At 41.5% G+C, this 4,389-nt stretch overlaps 1 long non-coding RNA gene across 1 annotated transcript; it reads left to right on the top strand.

Moving 5' to 3' along the window:
• The first annotated feature begins 326 nt into the window (after positions 1-326).
• LOC119405344 (uncharacterized) lies at positions 327-3,734 on the top strand. Its single transcript, XR_007417551.1, has 3 exons — positions 327-687; positions 1,515-1,591; positions 3,652-3,734. It is a non-coding gene; the product is annotated as an uncharacterized LOC119405344 (long non-coding RNA).
• The last annotated feature ends 655 nt before the right edge of the window (positions 3,735-4,389 follow it).

Genomic DNA, 4,389 nt, shown 5'->3' on the forward strand with positions numbered 1-4,389 from the left:
TCTAAAAATATAAACAATCATCAGTACGTGATGAGACATATAATGAGACCTGTGTCAGTATATTTCCTTTCAAATGCTGGTTTTTCCATTAAATATTTCATAGAAGAGTTTCAGTCGTAGTTGTTTTCATTGAGAGTTTAGAATTTTATCCCGATTCATTTTTCATGTTCTTGCAGCTGTCTGTGCTCGAGTACCAACCGAGAACAAACCTTGTTGCTGCTGCATTCTGTTTTTTTTTTCAACCTTATTACTTAATTTTCTTTGCCAAGGGTAATTGATTTTTTTCCCTCATTAATCTATCTTATGCTGTCAAAAGTGGTTGATGCACAGCAACTATTACAGTAAACACCATGTTAATTTTACATGAAATGTGAGAAGCAGGAAAGATCCTTACCATAAGTGATAACACTTTACTTAAAACAACTATTAATGAGTTATGCTAATCTTGTTAAAATGGGTACTGGCCTGCCCTTTAAGCTGGTAGACCTATCCAAAGGTTGCACTTTTTACAGATCTTGAATGAATGTCGTCGCCTGACTGGTGTATCACCTGATGAAGCATTACTGCGTGCACTGAGAGAATTCAGTGAGCACATCCTCAATGCAGCGGCACAAAAGCACGCAGCACAGACTACCCTTTGCTCTCTGCAGGCAGACATGTCAGTGGACAACAGGATTGCAAGAAACTGTAAGTTCACGCTCTTCACTGTCGTTAGAGGCAAAGCACATGAGTTATTTACTTTGATTTATTCCAACCAGGATCAAAAGAAGCATTTCAAAGACTGGAGTTTGAATCCTTTCAAAATATGTGGGCCACATACTTTTCAAAGCATTAACACTGTTCACAATATAATTGGATAGGTGATGGAATGTTCTGGTCCATACCGTGCTGATAGTTTTGGGCCATTTTAAGTTAGACTAGTATGATGTAAGGCTAGTGTTCATGTGCATTGCGCATGCTACAGTGGCAGCAATCCTCCTCATTTCACGTTGCCACATGTCATAATTGCCTGTATATGAACGCATGATTGTTGTTGTTACCTTTAGCAGCTGAAGTGTTGCGCTGCTAAACACGTGGATGAAGGTTTGATTCCCGGCATGGAGGAAGGAAACAGTTGGAAGGAAGCATTGCACCGCGTAAAAAAAAAGAAAGAAAAGTAGTGTGTCAGGCACGCACTCAAAAGCTTCGGTTACCCCCATTTCCCTCATAGGTTAAGGGCTCCAACTTTCTTCAGAAGCAGACCACTCATCGAATAGTGAAAGAGCAAGCCTTGAATATTTATAAATTATGAATATCCTTCATTTTGAAGCTGCTTTATGCATTTCCTGTTCACCGCTGTTGTAGTGCTGAATTATGCCTCAGGAATTCTTGAAGTGGATTGCTCTTGGATTGCGTGAGCCTTTTAAACTGTACTGCTGGCAATGTTGTTGCACTAGCGATATTGCTAAATAATTACAGGCAGCAGAATTGGTCAGCAGCAGCACACCTTTCACTGCTGTGGTTTTTCTCTCCAGATGCCAAAGGAGTGGGTGCCATCATGGTCCTTCCATTTCTCGTCAACGAGCGAGGAGGTGAAATATTCACAGAAATGGTAAGAATATGGAACATTTTGTGTGATCAAGTATCATAAACTTGAAGTAATAAAATTATGTACAAATGTGGCAAAATATTAGGAGCTAGGATAGCACAAAGGTAAACTATGACAGTTTAGCTGTAAGTGGACGTGCCTTAATTCCTATGTGGTTCCTGCAAGTTTTTGAACCATTTGAATGTTTTTAGTGCAATGATGTGATGCGAATGACGGGGCGATTACATTGGAGGCTATTTACGAGATATATTTGCAATATCATTTGCAGCTTCGGCCAGTTTAGCTGACAGTCCGGGCTAGGTCACTTGTTTCTCTTGGTTGTGCATCTGTGACCAAGAGACCATGCTATGTGCACATAGCGTCACCTCCAGCGGCAGTAGCATTGTCACGATGTATCAAGGCTTCGGGGTAATGGAACAGTCATAGGATCTGAGGCGTGTTGCATGTACAGTGTCTCTGAACCCTGAGGGCTAATGAAGTTGTGTGAACAACAGGGATGATCTTATATGTTGGGAGCATCACGTCACAAAATATGTGAGCTTTTTTTAACATAGCAGCTTTTTTAGCAGTTTAACATGACAGGATGGGGACTGCGGAAATACCTCAGAGCCAGGCGTAAAGTGTTCATGTGGGTATTTCCAGTTGTACAAGTGCTGTTTGTTCTCTTGAATGGTCAGGATGCTAATTCAGGCCGTTTTTTGTGCGTGGGCAGCCCTGGTGGTGGCGTGAAGTGCATATTTGCTGCCTAGCACTGTGGCAGATGAAAGGGATGTATCTGAGGATATTGTGGGACTTGGGGAGCAGCAGTGGTGGTGTTTCACAGTTCTGTAATTGTTCACAAGTTGTAAAGTATCTTTGGACAGAGTAGGACACAGTTTAAATTTGCTAGGGGTTAAAACACAGTTGCAGTGAATTCCTGACTGGGTCTTCATAGAGCAACCAGCTACAGCGTTCTAGTGGTTATGGTGCTCAACTGCTGACCTGAAGATTGCGGGATGGAATCCCGGCTGCGGTGGCCGCATTTCGATGGAAACGAAATGCTCCAGGCCCGTGTACTTAGATTTAGGTGCAAAAGAACCCCAGGTGGTCGTCAAAATTTCCAGAGCCCTCCACTACAGCATCCCTCATAATCATATCGTGATTTGGGAACGTAAAACCAAACAATTATTATGAGTCCTCAAAGAGCCCAATTTCTTTGTTGACAGTTTCAGCCGTAGTAGTTCTTTCTGTGGCTACCAGTTAGTGCGTACTGTGATCACACTTTGTTGCGTAAATGTCAACTGCGCCCCCAACTCGTGGTACGGCCAACACCACGGTATGTTGGCCTACCTTGTGGCTACAACTATTTATTGGTGCTATTTTATTCACTAACCCAACTCATGCAACCTTTCCTTTTGGGATTTGAATGAAAACAGTAGGGAAAAAATTTATGCTTGCTACCATAACAGGCATCATCAAAATGACAATAGAGGTCGAACATAAGAGGGAAGTGCTTATCGTATTCATCTGGAAAATTTGTGTTGCAATTGTTCAGTGTTGGTTTCAAGACAAAAGCAGCATAAGCATTTTTGGTGAGCTTGTACGGGTACAATCCAGATCTTTTGCAAAAGCAACTTCTGATAATATAGTTACAGTGCACAGTCATTTTTCTTACCAAAATAGCATTGGTGCTCACTGGGTTTAAAGTAAATCTGAAGAACTTTTCTGCACTTGGAATATATAGAGAACCGTTCACGTGTTGTTTAAGCAGAAGCAGTAGTACTTTTAATCTTTTTGCACTGCTTAAATTTTTGTTTGTACAACCCTCAACTAAAACACTACACTTCTTTTGAAATATTGTCTGAAATGCAGTTGTTCTTGAGTACCAAGAACCAATGATGACACGTCAAACAAGGAATGTTGCTTGAGCCAACATGTCAGAAGCACTTGTCTTGGTCAGGGCAGCAAATGTACATGTCCCATTGTCACACATTCCTTGTTCAGTGACTTCTCATTGCAAGCCTCCATGTTCCCCAAAAAATTCTCTCAAGTAAGGACTTATCATGCGTATCTTTGTTTTGCAGACACCAGGGAAGGGATTCACACATCCGACACTGCTCTACACTGGCGAAAACCCCGTATCTTCTGAGGCCATGTGCGTGAAGTGCGAGAATGTCTGTGTAGATGTCCTTGATTTTACGTCAGGACTGTCGTTACTTTTTGCGATGTACTGGGCGTACAACATTGAATATGTCGCATCCGCGAAGAATACGCTGTGCCTGCTAGAACACATGATGGGCATAAACAGCTCTAAATTGACCACCAGAGGCATAAAAGTGCTGACTGCACTGAAAGCGCAATCGAAAGCAAGTAGGTCAAACGCAAGTTCAGGGCAATCAGGTGTGACTGATTGAAGTTTGAGTGTTAAAGCACAATACCTTTAAGTACTAGTCATAGCTGTCTAGCAGGGCTACGCAGAAGTTATTTATTAATGTGTTGTTATAGCTGTCTGGTAAGAGCTAGTCAGAAGTTGTTTAATAATGTGTTGTGATCGCTGTTGAGTGAGAGCTAGTCAGGAGTTATTTAATGTTGCAATATAATTCTCACTGGAAGCCACTGTGATATAGGTACATTCTTTGTGTAATAAAAGCTTTACATTTTCCTAAATGTTGTTTGTGCTTTCAGATATGTACAGCAGCAAACATAATTGGACACAGACGTGGAGGTGGTGCTAAAGGCGTTGAGTGGTGAGACAAGTCTTTTTTGTCAAATTGGATGAAAGGACTTCCAACAAGTTGCATTACTGGAGCATTTTGTGATGC

The sequence above is a fragment of the Rhipicephalus sanguineus genome, chromosome 9 (genome assembly GCF_013339695.2).
Source record: "Rhipicephalus sanguineus isolate Rsan-2018 chromosome 9, BIME_Rsan_1.4, whole genome shotgun sequence".
Lineage (NCBI taxonomy): Eukaryota > Metazoa > Arthropoda > Arachnida > Ixodida > Ixodidae > Rhipicephalus > Rhipicephalus sanguineus.